General features: G+C 35.1%; 1 protein-coding gene and 1 pseudogene across 1 annotated transcript in view; one reads left to right on the forward strand and one right to left on the reverse strand.

Moving 5' to 3' along the window:
• The window catches only part of jing (AE binding protein 2 jing), a 139,479-nt gene extending 128,337 nt beyond the window's left edge, over nucleotides 1-11,142 (reverse strand). The window contains exon 1 of the mRNA XM_089104888.1: nucleotides 11,074-11,142. The gene's annotated coding sequence lies outside the window, so the exon portion shown is untranslated. The remainder of the gene's footprint in view (nucleotides 1-11,073) is intronic.
• An 827-nt stretch (nucleotides 11,143-11,969) lies between these two features.
• On the forward strand, nucleotides 11,970-12,059 carry LOC148940814 (U6 spliceosomal RNA; annotated as a pseudogene).
• Nucleotides 12,060-17,462: the final 5,403 nt, after the last annotated feature.

Here is a 17,462-nt window from a genome sequence, read left to right on the forward strand (position 1 = left end):
ATTTGGGAAACGTAGTTCATAAAATCATCCGGTATACTTTTAAAGAGGTGCTATAGCATTATATTTAATGTCTTAGGTCCTAAGAATGTCTTAGGACCATCCTTAGCAGAGACCTTACCCCCCCCCCCCCAGCCAGTGAATAGAACTGCATCCTTAGAAAACTACATAAAAAAGAATATCTGATTTTTGAAATATGTTAAAGACTAACTCTTTCGCCTATTCCATATAGATCTAGGGTGCACACGGGTACGGCCCTTAGAATAAGGATCACAAAACTTTTCTCAGAAGCGAGAAGGAGATCCGAATGGAAAAATTCCAATATTCTACCGCAATTATTTTTTCAGGAGAGGATCCTTTGAACCAAATTTCAAAATAGGGGGGGGGGGCATCAACTGGTAAACGTAGATATGATTTCAACATTTGACTGAGATTAGAAACATAATATTTAAATACATCACAAAAAAGTACTGGCTTTAGATGCATCTTTTTTTATTGACGTATCACAGGGGATTTTCAGCAAAACCATACAATTTACAATTTTGTATCAAATTTTTAGAATAAAAAAGAAAGGAAGCCGTAGTTTACTAGCCAAGAAAAGTAATCCGAGACATAACAATTAACGATTTGGAAATTACAAGATCATATTTTGAATCCATTTCCAATCTTCTCGTTTTCTCTTCATATCATACACAAAATAATAAAGGATAAAAGGATATGAAATCCTCTAGAGCCATTGCTGGCGCATAAGGCGTGAAATCGACGTATCAGTTGCAGGGTCTTTTAACAGGGACCAGTAGCAAGCTTGTCACCCCCCCCCCTTACTGCGGCGGGGATCAAACCCTGAGCCCCGTACTGCCAAGCAGAGCATCAATCCACTGTGCCAGAACACATAAAATCATCACGCCTTAAATTCAGAAGTCTTACTGATATCATGGAGCCAAGATGTTAGGTAAGCAACAAGTTATTTTAGTAAAGACATTTTAGTAAAGATATATATTTGTCTCTGTAAAATTGAAATTGACATTCAGGTTACTCTTCTTCTTGAATAGTACCTGATATGTGCTTTATAAACAAATCAAACAGGGAAATTCAAAATGATTCACCAACTGTTTGTCGTTAAATAATGTTAATTTTTCAACAAGGATGTTAATCCTAACCCTTCAATATGACAGCGATTCTGGTATCAAGAGTTTTATTTTTTCTATTATTTCTTAAGGTTAAAGAAGGACAAATCTAAAACTTAAAAAAAAAACATTACTAGTCAAAATATTTAAGGGTGTGGTGAAGAGCAAAGTTAAACAATTCATTTTGGACAAATCCTTTTTTTACAGTGAAACAACATTTCACTCCCAAATCCAATTCATGTTTCTGACTAACTATCCGATTTTACCAGAAGCCCCCCCCTCTTCAATAGATGACGCCTCTGTATGGGTGTCTTGAGAGAAAATGGATAACTGAGAAAAAGAGTAATCAAACGCAATGACAAGGTGAAGTTTTAATCTCAATTCAATAGTGATCTGTAGTTGAAGGAATGAAAGTCAGTTTCATTAAAGAGAATTCTTATATTGCCTTTTGAAATATCTCAGAGGAAATTGTCTCAATACATATGACAATACAGTAAAATTTATCAAAGATGTTACAAGATATTTTTGGGGCTAGAATTTTTTTCAAAATAATCAAAATTGAATACGTTTTTTCCCCAATATTGATTAACGGGTTAAAACCTCCAGGCCAGGCTTTCCTAAATAGTCTGTCTCAAAAGTGTACCGTCAGTTCCTCAAAATTACGACAGGAATATGGCTCTTCTATCCCCATAATTGTTAACAGGTTAGAACCGAAAGGCCAGCTTTTTCTAAAGTCTTTCTCAAAAGTTTCCTGTCAGCTCCTCAATTACGACAGAGGTATGGCCAATCTTGCCCTCCACCAATTAGGGTAATGCTGCTCATAGCTTTTTAATGCTAAAAATCTAATAAGATAATAAATTTTCCTTCGCTGAGCATGATTATATGACGCCAGTAATGTATTATTTACAAGTTTTCAAATTATAACTCCATATACCCATGCTAAAAAAGTCTACTCAATAGTTGTTCCCAACATTATGAAATCTGTTTATTGCATACTAAGTCCTACATAAGATTCTCCATGATTATAGAAGTCCAGATGCTATGCTAATAGACTTGTTTTTATTGATCAACGATTTTTTAACTGCCATTAGATAAGGCATATTTTCACAACCTAAACAAAATCCAGCAACAAACATTTATTCTGGTACTTTCGTCTTATAGCCACCACACTCAAGATCTTGTATCGCGAACATGAGATAATAACCGGTTTTCATGGTCTTTATACCAGACATTATTAGCTTCGGCTCAGTGTGAAACTAGACTGTAGCTATATTTTAATTAGATATTTAGTTGGTATTTTGGTTAGGTTAGTTTAGGTTATGTACTTAATATAATGCAATCTGGAAAGCTCCCCTTCCATATTTCTTTGTTGTAGTTTTCATAATTTTGTTGATAAAGCATTTTATTTTGATCGTATTTTGTTTTATTTCATTAGCATTAACCAAACTTCACTTCTCAAGAGAGCTTGAATGTGGTGGCTATAAGACACAAGTATTTATTTTGTGTGTCAACAAGAAATTATTGCTAATAATTATTATTGGAAGTCTTCACCAAAAGAGAACCTAGCTCAACATCTGCTAATAGACTGAACTCAACATTGATTTATATATTTGGGTCCAAACACATGCTTCTTTGCATAGATCCCAATACTCTGTAAAAGCCCATGATAGTCCTCTCCCTCTAATGATCAAAACTGTCTTCATTTAGGTAGAATTGCTTTAAGACACTATTAAATAATAAATGATTTCAACAGTTTTGGTTAATTATTTGCAAACTGACATGAAAAATCACTGTTACTTTGTTCCAAGCATAGCTTAAAGCATGAACAATTTGAACACATGCTTTTTTAAATTACATATTAAAAAATTCATACTTGTAGGCATGGACCCCATAAAAGGGCAGGAGGGGGTGCAAGCCCCCTCCTGGCTGAATGATACTGCCTTGTTTTTACATTTTTGTTTTGAGATTTCTATTATGTAGCATTAAAAGTGCCATTTAGATCAGGTAAGCCCCCCTCTGGAATTCAGCTTATGGGCGCCCATGCTAGTAAGTGTTTTTTTTTTTTTTTTTCTCAGCTCGCCTATATAACACAAAAGCCTTTTCTCATGTCTTGAATATCACAAACTTTTGGAAGCTGGCAACTATTTCAAACTTTGACCCATCTACTTTCTTAGTCAAAATTTACTTCATTTACCCAATCAGCAGTTAGCAATTTGAACACATACATTTTTAAATTACATATTAAAAAATTCATACTAGTAAGCATGGGCCCCCATAAGGGACCCAATTAGCAATGGGGTCCTCAGATGATTCAGAAATTTGAAGTTGCTGATCCTGCTGGTATCTCTGTTGATAAGTTCACAGACAAACAGAAGACGTGAGCAAAATGGGCATGATTGACTCCTGTTTATGCATGCATTATTATTTTTTTTAACATATTTTTATGGCCATCTATATTTGGGAGACTTTATTGTGCATTGGTTTTCACATGTTGCATGTATGATGTTCTTTAGAGTTTTGTATTTTCGTGTCTTCGTTTTTTCTTTCTTGTAGTCTTTACACTGCCTTGTTCAATGGGTGGTTAATTAATTCAATTAATTTAAAAATTTAGAAACAAATGTAACACTTACGAATCTTATTTGGGGGTGAATCCCCAGAAGAAAAGCTTGAAAGTCCTTGCACAGTTCTTTAATATTTCTTTTCATCCCCTCCAGAAAAATAAAACACTTGGTGCCAATGCAATTACTACACAAATAAACAAAATGAACATTTTGTTTACCATGCAGAGTAGACCATTAGCAAAAGCTTCCATTTCCACAACTTCCAATCACATGTTGAAGGACAGTGGTCTTAGGATACTTTTTGAGGTGGCCTATACTCACAAGAGGGTATAGGAAGGTCAATCTCCAGAGTGACGTGTTGGAGCCAAGTAAATAACATCATTTCTGGAAAATGTGAACAGCCACATAATGAACATTCTTCCACAACAACAGCAGGTGTCCTTGAGCAGTGTTGAACAAAACAATTTAAACTTTATTAAAATTTGGTGATTTTACTGTTAAAAAGCAGCAAGTGAATTTGGTTTGAAGCCAGATACCTCAAAGTGATTTGGAGACTTTCTACATTTTTTACACCAGGTTCAATGCTGGTATTCTCAACTAAGCATTTTCATTTATTTGTGTGACTGACAGAGGGCTGTAGAGAAAAAAACTTCAGAGGCCAATTCTGGCCTCCAAAATCTTGTATAATTTGAACTTACAATTCAGACTCTCAATTACCTTTGAGACTCCTGGAAGGCTCTTTGGACAGCCTTACAATTCACACTATTTGTTTAAATTTACACAAAAATTAGTTAAATCATTGTGGTATTTTAGTTCAGTCTGAAATTGGACAAAACTTCAGATCTTAAAAACAAAACTTAACAATCATAACTTGATCTCTGACTAATATTTCAGTCAAAAAGTATGAGCATCTTAGGAAATATGAGAAAAAAAATTTGTTGCAATTACAAGATAAGTCTTGAAAGCAAGGGTATCAGATCTGAAAAGTGAATTGAAAAAATTGATCTTGAAATTCAGACAATTCCAAGTTTGTAATGGATGCAATGTTCAAGACCAAATTGGCCAACCATGAAAAATAAAAAATGTCTAAGGTTTAGTAATAATAAACTATGGGATTGTAATAAAACTGAGAAGAGAAAATGGCAGATTCTTGGACCAATATTCACCATTTGTCCCTAGTGCCAAAAAAAGGAAATGTAAAAAATAAACTAAGAATGGAAAACCAAAAACCCTCTAGACAAAAAAAAAAACACAAAAATACCAGAAAACCATGATTCTTGGGCATCAAATTAGTTTGAAAGGATCATAAATACAATATCTTTTGCAACTAAATTGATGACAAGTTCCTAGTATCTATGTCAGAATAACTTTTCTTTCTTTTTATTTGTAAAATTAACATAACAATCCAATATTCTTTGAAACAAAACAACATTTATAAATTGAATAAAATAGTTATCTTCAGATCTACTTTGACATTGCAGAATAAAAAAGACTAGGACTGTAGTTTTTCCTTGGTTTGGTATTATCAGATGTTTTTCAAGATTCTTTATTTTAGATTACTTATTTTAATAATGCACATAAAAAATGTAAAATATAACCACAAGAACATGGAATTCTAATAACACCACTATTTACAGTACATGTTAATGAACTTTTTCCTCATTTGAAAGAACTAAGAACAGAATTGCTCTATGTAATATGTAAAGCAACATCATGCTTGTTTAAAAAGTTTTGTTTTTGTTCAGAACAGGAACATAAAGTAAGGAACAGAAACAAAAACTTTGATCTTTACATTCAATTTCATAAATGATTTTTCTGTGACAGATGTTGACAAGAAGCAATATACAAATTCCGCGATACAGAAAAAAATTCAATGGGGAGGGGGGTGACAGAGGGGGGACAGGTTTACTTTTGTGCTCCAGTCATATATATCAAAAAATTTTGCATGATTCCAGTTTAAACAAGGTGCAAGATACCTATATTTTTCCTAAAAATACATCAGTGTCAAATAGGCCAACATCTATTAAGAGTTTAACTACCTTCTCTTCAGTTACAAAGAGACCATGCTGGTATGGTAAATACTTATAGCAGAACTACTAGAGGTATGACAACAAAGACAGCTCTAACTTCTTTGAGACAGCCACTTACTCTTCAACAAGGCAGCATGCTTTCAAGATCTTTCCCTGGCAATGCTTGAGGAGAATATGTATATATTTCTTCTGATAAAGACCTCCAAGAACTGGAACTAGTTCCAGAGTATTGTTGCAGAGGCATTATCATTCAGAGATTCAAGAGCCAACTAGGAAACTGACATGTACTTAATGCATGATGTCATAGAAACAATTATCAGAATAAAACAATTAAGTTACATGCAAGGAGTCATGAGCATTACCAACACAGAGGCTTGGCAGCTAATATTTAGGCTTGAAATAGCAGGAAAAGACTAAACAATGTATACAAAGATGGCTTGCAAGTCTTTTCTTCTACAAGTTGCAAAAGAACAAGCAATTTTTTATTGCTGCTGTACATAGACCTCCTCAGTGCGTTTTCCATGATTTTCTGGATCTACTTGGAGAGCATGAAATGAAACTTCCAGTAAATAATATACCATGTGTCATTATGAAGGATTTTAATGTTGACCTAACAGATCAGTCTTCTGCCAGCATTGAATTTGTTAATAGATATTTATCTAATGGGTTGCGTCTTTATAGTAATATCCCTACAAGAATTACATCAAAAACAGCTAAGCTTATCAGTCATGTCCTTTCTAATATTCAACCAAGTTTTCCTAGGGTCCTTGTTAATAATGTATTTGACAACTCTGGATTTTGAGCTAATCTCAGAGAAGCAACAAAGGAACAAAAGGTAAGATCACAAAAGATTCTGCTGATCAACCAGAATACAATGACAAACTTTACAAAAGATATTGGAAAAGTAGATTGCAACATGGTTATAGCTGAAGTTCAGGATGCAAATTCAAGGTTTATGTTATCTTGTGAGGAGCTGCAGAGTTGGATTAATCAAAGGTTTCAAGGGTTTCAATGGTTCAATATTAAAATCATTAAAAAAAAGATCAAGTAAACAACTTTGAATTAACCCAGTGGTTTTGATGTAGATAAATGCCAGGGATAAATTGTTTAGAGCTTAAATTATTAACTGAACACATGAAAATAACAAATTATATTGTACTTTTCAAAATATACTAATGCAATTTTAATACTTGAAAAAAAAGAATACAGATTAAGTTTAAGAAGATAGAAGAATACCATTAAAATAACTATTACTAGAAGAATAGTGCAAAAGAACTGAGTTGTACTAACAAAAGCCCAAATAGAAATGCTATTGAGGACTGTTCCATTAAATAATGTGTTAAAAGTACTTTAAAAACTGTGATTTAATTGTCCTTCAACCCCTAGAATTGAACCATGTTTGCTATGAACTGATAATACATATTGCTTGAGTCTGTGAAGCTTATTGCAAAACCTCAGTGACAAGACTTTAAGAATCCCGTATTCAAATTTTTTCAGACACAACTTGTGGAGTGACTTGAATGACCTGCTTTGTCAGGTGTAATTTACTGCAAACATGAACTGAAAGCTAAAACTGCAAGTAGGCTATATTTAAAATTAATTCTAGCAGTAGTTTAGTAGAGAATGTATGCGTCAATATCCATTTTGGTCTTGAGTTGTTTATGTTGGGTGTTTTATATCATAGTCCTTCTGCCCCAGCCCAAATTGTTTCACACCATGCCATATATGACATCATTTTCAAAGCAAATAATAAGAAACATTCTACCATGTTTATTTTTGGAGACTTTAACATGCCAGAGGCTAGTTGGGTGGATGGCTTGGGATTTTCCCAAAAAATAATCCCTCTATCACAGCAAATGACACCTCAAATTAAATATTAAGGTCAAAAGGACTTTTACAAATCATCAAATGGTTCACTGAGACCTTGCAAAGGCTGACTGAGAGGTGCTTACCACCTTAAATGTACTGAAACAAACTGGAACAGTTTCAAAACCACTCTGATTGATGCAGAAAAAGGTCCACTAAAGGCTATTGATCAGTCATCCATAAGACTCTCCCTATTTTGCAGTACAATGTAATGAAAGCATCTAGAAGAACAAAGAGAGCATGGAGAAAGTACAAAAATGTAAATAGTCATTATAAAAATCCACAAATCCTTCAAGACAGTACATCCATCATCTCAACAAAGAGGAAAGTACTAAGGTAACTAATTGTAAATAATAACATTTATTTACCCACCATCTACAAAAATAGATTATAGCAGAGACATCATCAAATGCAGGTGAGAAACATCATCTATCTAAATTAACTTTTAGCACTGAATTATTTCAAATGCAAGACCATTGTTTGGATGGCTCCTTAAGACCATATTTTTCAAGGCAGGAATTCCTATAACACTTGGGTATATACAGTAAAAATTTTGCAAATTTATAGTAGCACTTTTTGATGTTTTCAGTGACTCTCACTGACAGCATGTGGGATGCACCAGCAAGGTAGGTTATGTGTGGTGAGCAGACCAAACAATAAATCAAGGCAAGAGATTTCCTGGAGTAGTGTCTGTGATTTGGCACTACAGATGCATAAGCACATTTAATGGCTTTAGTTGTTTGCTTAACAATTGCTTGTCTAGTTTTAATAATTGTTTCCACAATTGTTATACCAAGATATTTCAGCTCTGATACTGTAGGGACAACATGATTTTTTAGAGTGACAGAATCACTTTGCAGTGCATTAAAGGACAACAATTTGCACTTATCAATATTAATAGAAAGTCCAATAGATTAAAAATCACTTAAGAGTTGATTCAGGTTCTCTTGTAAGTCTGCCTTGGATCTACTGAGCAGAAGGATGTCATCAGTGCATGCCAAGTAAGATAGGTCAGTGCCATGCAATAGGAGAGAGGGCAAAATACAGCCCAGAATCTTGGAGATGGCATTCATACCTTGCTGATATGCTGAATGATAGCTTCAGAATGAATTTCTGAACCAATTCATTGTCCAGTCAACTACTAGTAATGATATCACCCCTGATTCTTATATATATGCCTCACTTAGTTATAACTCCTGAAAATGTCCTCAAAAGGATCAAGACACAATGAAAACAAGGCCACTAGGCTAGATAGTATTTGACCATGATTACTCAAAGGAACAGCCCAATTAATAGCAGGGCCTATTGTTAACCAATCCTAGATGACATTGACTTTAAAAGTTCTCCCTAGTGACTGGAAACTTGCCCATATCAATCCCACTTTTATGAAGAGATAAAAGGATTTAGCATGTAACTACTGCCCCATGGGTACCTGGAGAAATCTGAGGAAGGTAAGCAGGAAGGGTGTGAGAGCACAGGATGGCTGGCCCCCAACCCCCCATTGCACTTCCTGGCTGAAAGGCCACAAAATGGAGATCAGCACTGCCAGTTTGGACCTTAAGGATCTAGTGCTGTCCTACTTACTTACTTTTTACTTTACTGTCCCATCAGCCTTATTTTGGTACTTTGCAAGGTTTGGCAAAGTATAATAAGTGATGCATTGGTTGAACATCTAGATAACAACAAGCAACTCAGCAAAAGTCAGAATGAATTTTGTAAAGGTAACTCTATTGAAATTAACCTCACTGAGTCATATAACATTGTGATTACTGACTGTCTTTCAAACAGTAGGCTGTACAAAAAGTGAGGTTTAATCCTGCTTTCTAGGGCTATAATGAGAAAAAGACTAAGGCGCATTCTGTGGATGAAGTATGACAGATTACCAAAGATTGTCACTTTTGGCCAACCATCTAGGGCTAAACAGAAAGCAGGTCATCTATAGTTAGGGTGGAAGGATGTAGTAAAGAAATATTTCAAGAGAAATGGAACCTCCTGGGAGGTAGTAAAGAGGGAGACTTGATTAGATTAGGATGGATCAGGAGCATGCATAGCTGTAATGACCTTGGGTGGCATGGTGCTGTGATGACTTCTTAGTAGTAAATGATGTAATTTTTTTTTCTCCATTACCTCCTCCCCCCTTCTACAATTTCATCAATCAGTACCACTGATAGGATATATATAATTCAGGTTACACATTTGCATCCGAGGGGGGTGAGGCAAAGTATAGTATAGGAGCTGTAGTTGAAATGTGTTAACTGTAATTATTCTGCACATAATGAAGTGAGAATTATAAAATTGAAAATGTAATGAGCAGTTCACATAAATGACCTACAAATAAAGTGAACATACCACTTGATGGTTTTGTCATGTTCTTTCTGAACATCATAATCTTTTTTAGGTACTTACATGTTATAGTAACCACACTTTGTTCTTCATCTGTAATGAAACCAGTTTTCTGTGTCAACTTGTATTAGGCTTAGCCTAATACAGCTTAGCCTCAGATAAATTTTTACTTTGCAGGTATATTTTAAATAAACATATAATATAAAGATTGTTAGGTATTTTTTATAGCCTAATTCTTATGAACAGCCTGCTTTCCATAATTCTCTGCTGTATTTTTCTATTTTATTATGATTAAGCTAGCCTTATGGGTAAAGTTCTACCAAATCATATTATTGGCTTACGCATAAAGTGACTATACCACTCAATGCCTTTTTTTTATGCTGATTACAAATATAGTAATCATTTCTATTGGAAATGAATTTCAGCCCCCCTATATATGCCAATTCAGGGTATATATTTTTTATAACCTAACCTAACCCTGAATTTGGCATATATAGGGGGGGCTGAAATTCATTTCCGATAGAAATGATTATTATATTTGTAATCAGCATAAAAAAGGCATTGAATGGTGTATTCACTTTATTCCTAACTCAATAATATGATTTAATAGAACTTTACCACCTTATGATTATGAACTTTACCTACCTTATGATTATGATTAAGCTTGTTTGGTGTGGTTGCTATAATATGTAGCCTAAGTAGGCTACCATTTTTTGTTACACATTTAATTATAAGCCCTTTATGGACCCTCAAAGATGATACATTTTTCTCTTATTATAGAAATAACTTATATACATCTGTTAGCATCATTCTTGTTAAAACCAATTTAGCCTACTTGTGAATTGAACTGACAGTGACAAAAATGGGAATCAATAAATGCATGGGAAATATGATAGCCCATGCACTAAAAATGTTGGTAATGTTGCAGTTGAGTTTGTGACAAAAATGATTATTGGTATTATATCCAAAAAGAGCATAAAAAAAGCATCAAGACCATTAGACTAGGCCTATAAGAATTTTTTTAAGCTCTAGCCTAGTATATTCCCTTCAGGAAAGCTGCTATACTTATCCTTAGCCCAAAAGAGAACCTAAACTATATTGGTGCTTTACTTTCTACCCCCGAAAAGTTAATTTACTGCTGAAACTTACTTGATTAAAGAACTGTGGGATAATAAGATGTTTAGGAAAGGCGTCTACAAGCCTATGAATCCTTTTTTCAGACAGTTTATTTTATTCCTTAAGTAGACATAGTATCCTAAAGCAATTGTTATTGCGAGGAGATCATTGCTAAAGTCAAAGTGATTTCAATAAAAGAACCAAAATACTCTTCAAAAATTCTGAATTCAAGACAATCTTAAACTATATAAAATCCTTTCTTCGATAAATTAATTTATACTGAGCTAATATGATTAGAAGATGGCATTATCTTGGCCACGTACTACGCATGGAAAATCCCAGGCTACAAAATATAGCGCTCCGCTGTCAACCATCGAGTACACACCACACACCACAGTGGTAAGTAGACCCAAAAACACCAAGCACTAAACTTACCAGACAGATCTGCGAAATCTTAACGCCTAAATCAAGCCTTCTTATTTTCAGCCTCAGTGAGAGGATATATTGTTAGTAGCAAACCAGCGGGAAGCTTGGCAGCTCCTTCTTGATGTCCAGGGTTCTTCTAGAGGCGTAGGGGGGGGGGCAAATATCTAAGGTAAGACTTAAGCTTTTCTAACCCACTGTAGAGGGGTTGGCTTATAAAGTAAATTTTTAAGACTTGAATATATAAAGTAACAAATTCTATAATAAATCCTTTTTCTAAGAAAAAATTTCACCATACAGGCAAATATTAATATGAGCCTCCACTGAAAACTAATTTTACAAGTCACCTTCATTGTTTAGGATCTAAGTGGAAAACAAAAGCAAAATATAGGCTGAAAGATTATTTTGGTCCACAAAAGCCTATAAATTTCAACTATGCGAGAATCAAAAGTAAATATAAGATGCATTAAATTTTCATTATCCCATATTTACTGAACAGATTAATTGTCCTCTTCTGGGAGGACATGTCCTAAAATTTGAACGATACAGAGATTACCAAGGATGATACGCAAAATCATGAAGCACTCCTAATATTATTTTTCTACCCTGGTGAACGTCCCGAAGACAAGATAGGCAAAATATAAAATATTGTAGCTGTTCCGGTATGTAAGATGGTTCGGGGTTTCCGTTCTGTGAAAAACTCCTTTCCCCATCCCTATCACAGAGAGGGAAATCTTGCTTGCGTGGCTTCATAGTGGCATCAGAGTGGACCTTTCACACCAATCCAATGAGCCCCTTCGAAAGTATATATGACCACGCTTTCTATAAATACCTTAAATATTCCCAGGGCATAACCTACGACCCTTGCTCCGAGGGCTGGGGGGATTTGTTATCCTCAAAGACATAATCTCCAGACCTTTCAAATACGTTGAACAAAATGGCTATATCATTATTTTGATTGGAAGTGTTTGGGGAAATGATGGGTGTGGAAGGGGGCATTTACCCTCTGATCACTTTTGACTAATAAAAAAGGCACTATTCCTCTAAATTCCCAAACGAATGAGCCATTCTTGCAGCTTCTACGACAAAAATTTGCATAAAACCTTATATGCCCCAAGGGCATAACTCACGACCCTTTTCCTGAGGGCTATAGGGGGGGAGGGTTATCATCCTCAAAAACAAAATTTCCAGACCTTTCAACTACGTTGAACAAGATAGTCATATCAAAATGTTGATCGAAAATGTTTGGGGAAATTATGGGCGGGGGGGGGGCGGAGGGGGTGATTCTCCCTCTGATTCCTTTCGAATATTGAAAAGGGCAATATTTTGATTGGAAGTGTTTGGGGAAATGATGGGAGTGAGGGGGCATTTGCCCTCTGGTCACTTTTGACTAATGAAAAAGGCACTATTTCTCTCAATTTCCAATCGAATATGCCCTTTCGAAGTTTTTACGACAACACTTTCTATAAAAACCTTATATGCCCTCAGGGCATAACTTACAACAATAGCCCTGAGGCCTGGGGTTCATACTCAAAAAAGTACTTGCCGGGCCCTTCAACTACGTACAACAAAATGGCTATATCAAAATGTTGATAAGAAGGGCTTGGGAAAATGATGGACATGGGGCATTATCCCTCCGATCAATTTTGACTGTTAATAAGGTTTCTAGCCCTATCAATTTCCAATTGAATGAGCCCTTTTGAAGTTTCTGCGACAATACTTTCTATAAAAACCTTATATGCCCTTAGGGAATAACTTACATCCTTTGCCCTGGGGGCTGTGGGGGTTTGTCATCCTCAAGACATAACTTCCGGATCTTTTAACTACGTTGAACAAAATGGCCATCTCCAAATTTTGATTCAATATTCTTGTGAAAATGGTGGGCGTGAGAAGGTGGTTAATTGCCCTCCAATCATTTCCGACTATTAAAAAAATTTCCAACTAAATGAACCCTTTTTGAAGTATCTACTGCAACATTTTCTAAAAAGACCTTATACGCCCCCACGGCATAACTTACAACCCTTGCTCTGAGGGTTGTGGGTGGGAGTTGTCATCCTGCAACATCTAATTTCCCGACATTCAAACTACGTTGAAAAATAGCTGCCCTCCAAGCACGTTTGAAAATTAAAAAGGGCACTAGCCCTTTCAATTTCCAATTGAATGAGCCCTTTTTGAAATTTCTTCGACAACGCTTTCTATAAGAAATCTTATATGCCCCCCAGGGCATAAATTACAGCCCTTGCCCTGAGCGGTGTGGGAGATTTGTCATCCTCAAAGACATGATTTCCAGAACTTTCAACTACGTTGAACAAAAGGGCTATCTCAAAATTTTTATTGGATCTGTTTGGGGAAATGGTGGGTGTTAGAGGGGGTTTAGTTGCCCTCCAATCACTTTCAACTATTAAAAAGGGCACTAGTCCTTTGAATTTCCAATCAAATGAGCCCTTTTATAGTTTCTATGACAACACTTTCTATAAAAACCTTATATGCCCCCAGGGCATAAATAACAGCCCTTGCCCTGAGGACTCTGAGGGGGTCATCATCCTCAAAGACCTAATTTTCAGAACGTTCAACTACGTTGAAGAAATTGGTTATATCAAAACTTTGATTGCATGTGTTTGGGGAATGGTGGGCGTGAGAGTGGCGTTAGTTACCTTCCAATCACTTTCAACTATTAAAAAGGGCACTAGCCCTTTCAATCTAATGAGTCCTTTTTGAAGTTTCTACGACATCGCTTTCTATTAAGACCTTGTATGCCCCCAGGGCATAACTTACAACCCTTGCCCTGATGGCTGTTAGGGGAAGTGTCCTTCTCAAAGACATAATTTCCAGATCTTTCAACTACGTTGAACAAAATGGCTATCTCAAAATTTAGATTGGATGTGTTTGGGGAAATGGTGGGCGTGGAAGGATTGTAGTTGCCTTCCAATCACTTTCGGCTATTAAAAAGGGCACAAGCCCTTCCAATTTCCAATTTAATGAGCCCTTTTCGAAGTTTCTACGACAATTCTTTCGATACGAAGTGCCCTGGTCTAAAGAAAAGAAAAAAAGAAAGAAAGAGATGATACATTGTGCCAAGATCGTTCTTAACTTAGGCAGCGCTTTTGCGCTGCCTACGATTGGGTTATAACGAAAATTTGTGAAATAGGCTATTTTCAAGTCTTGTACAAAAAAAGATAATTTACAATATTGATAAAATTAGAGCGATAAATTCAGCATGATCTGGATTCCACGTTAGTGACGTGGTTCCAAAATGGAAAAGAGTTTTTTTCGCATGGTATATAGTGTCTTTATTTTCTTTATCACTGTCTCTCGTATTCGTATTTGTTTTCTTTTTTTGTCTTACTCCACTAGTTATTTTGTATCTCTAGACACAGCTAGCTTATTCGTTCCTATAGAATTATTGAGGATCTTAGATAATGTGTATCCCAACTGTAATTTTTGCAAATTTACATGCGAGCAAGAAAACTGTTTTATAAATAAATGTCACCAAAATCAGAAAGTTTTCTTTTCCATCTATTTTTTTCAAAAGTTTTTCAACCATTCATCATTGCTTTTCTTTATATATTTTAAACAGAAACGAATTAAGCTACAGGCTTGCCCGTTATAAATACATTAGAAAAATACGGCAACAAAACCATAAATATAACAGTCCGATAGCCATTACAAAATAATAACAACAGTTTGACAAAACTAGAGATAACACTTCTGATTTTGAGCAACAAAGCATATATGATGGCCCTTCACACTGCAAAAATAACAGCAATTCTGATAACAATTAATAGACTAACTTTGTAATGAAAAAAAAGGACAATAAACAAAATGGACGCCTTTGTATTGATGTTTAGCATAAATAATGAAAAAAATTTATAAGATAAAAATAACAAAAAAATAAATTAGTTGAAATATCATTATTTGTTGAAACAGCCTGTTCAGACAGCATGTTTTATGATTTGATGAACTGATTTGCACAAGAACCCTGTCTAACTTTTCTTGAAACTCTTTACTGATACAACTTTAATGACTTCTGCTGTGTAGGCAGAAGTCATTGGCTGCTGGAAATGGCTGAACTGAATGAAATCACTACAAGATAAATTATCAGCACCTTTAACAATTCGAAATATGTTAACTGAATATAATTTATCCCTTCTCTATGGTAGAGATGTTGGGCTCAAATAGCTTAGCTTATGCTCTTAAGGTAAATATTTCAAATAAGGAACACATTTGGATGCACGTTTCTGCACTTTTTAAATAAGCTGCGAGTCAGATTTTCTTGTTGGATATGATACAGATGTGTAGTATTCAGCAATAGGTTTCGTCATTGGCTTATTACAAGGTTGTAAAGCTTTGCAGGTTAAATCTTCCAAACACTCTTTGGGTGTAAATCAAACTGTAGTTTGCTTTAGCAACACAGCTAGTGCTTGTTTATTATACCTCAGGTATTCATAAGAAATAATACCAAGATCCTTAATATAATCAACGAACATACCACTACATCACCAATAAGATATTGGGATACTAAGTGCATTCATTAGATAATTAACCACCTGACATTTTCCCTCTATAAAGCTTTAAATCATCTGCAAATATTTTAATTGTGCTATGTGGGATTACCTGTGGAAAATCATTTATACATATACAAAATAAAACCGATCCCAAGCAACTACCCTGATGGACTCAACTCAAAACGCTGTGCTGTTTAGATAAAGTCTCGCCAACTCTAAAATTTCGTGGCCTATCTGTTAGGATATCTGTAATCCAGGTCTGAGTTCTGTATTCGATTCCATAATTTCTATATTTTTTCAACAGCAGAAGAATTGAAACCTTGTCAAATACCTTACAAAAATAAATATATTTATTTTGAGATAAGTCAGCCATCTTTTAAAAATCATTAACTACTTTCATTAACTGAGAATAACAAGACCTATTTTTCCTAAAACCATGCTGTGCTGCATGCCACAGGTTATTATTTTCAAAATAATTCTGGACGCGATAAACAATTATTATTTTCATAATTCTTGAAAAAATTAAAGTGTTTGACTAGGGTGATAACTATTGCGTTATCACTCAATAGGCACTGCTTCCATGCAGGAGCGCCTTTACCAGAGTCTAAACAAAGGTTAAAGAGAGAATCAAAAGGACTGGCAAGCAAGAAGCCAATTCACGCATGGTAACATTTGAAACACCATCAATAGGCTCAATCAACAGAAATATCACGTATAATCTTTTCAACATGTTCAGGTTAGGCATTAGTCTGGTCTCTGTAGGTAGCAAATTACTTAGTAATATGATGCTTTTTTGACTGAGAGATGCTGTAGACAAATAGATAAGAAAAGAATAGTGCGGTTTTAGAAAGGGTAGAGGAAGTGTCGACCAAATTTTTGTTCTTAGGCTAATAATTGCGAAGTGCCTGGGTTATCAAACATCTTTGGTCCTCAGTTTTATAGATTATGAGCAAGCGTTCGATTCTGTTGATAAAATAGCTTTAGCGAAGGTCTTATCCTTTTATGGAACACCAGACTAATGCATTAAAGTGATTAGTGCTATGTGCGAAGATAACGCTGCTGCGTTTAAAATAGGAAATGAGGTTAGTAGCTGGTTTCATATGAAATCAGGAGTTAAGAAGGGTTATGTTCTATCCTTCTTGATATGGATCATTTTGCTGGACTTTTTCTTAAGAAGCACGGGAATGGAAGTGGAAGAACACGGAATAGAATGGCGAGGAAATTTTTCCTGGATCTAGAATATACTGATGATTTAAGCATCCTGGATCAAAGTGTGAGCAAAATAAATGAGCTTTTAGAGGTTTTGCGAGTTCAGTGTGCTAGAATAGGTTTGAAAACTAATATTAAGAAGACTAAATTGCTAACACTAGGAATGATTGAATATGATGAGACGACGATAAGACGGGCAACGAAAAAATTGATCAGGTGGATAGCTTCACTTACCTTGGTAGACAGGGAGTAGGGCTCATGATGAATAAGGAAACTGTTAAGTCT

This window comes from Artemia sp. Qi Xiang Cuo, chromosome 19 (assembly GCF_049724085.1).
Source record: "Artemia sp. Qi Xiang Cuo chromosome 19, ASM4972408v1, whole genome shotgun sequence".
NCBI lineage: Eukaryota > Metazoa > Arthropoda > Branchiopoda > Anostraca > Artemiidae > Artemia > Artemia sp. Qi Xiang Cuo.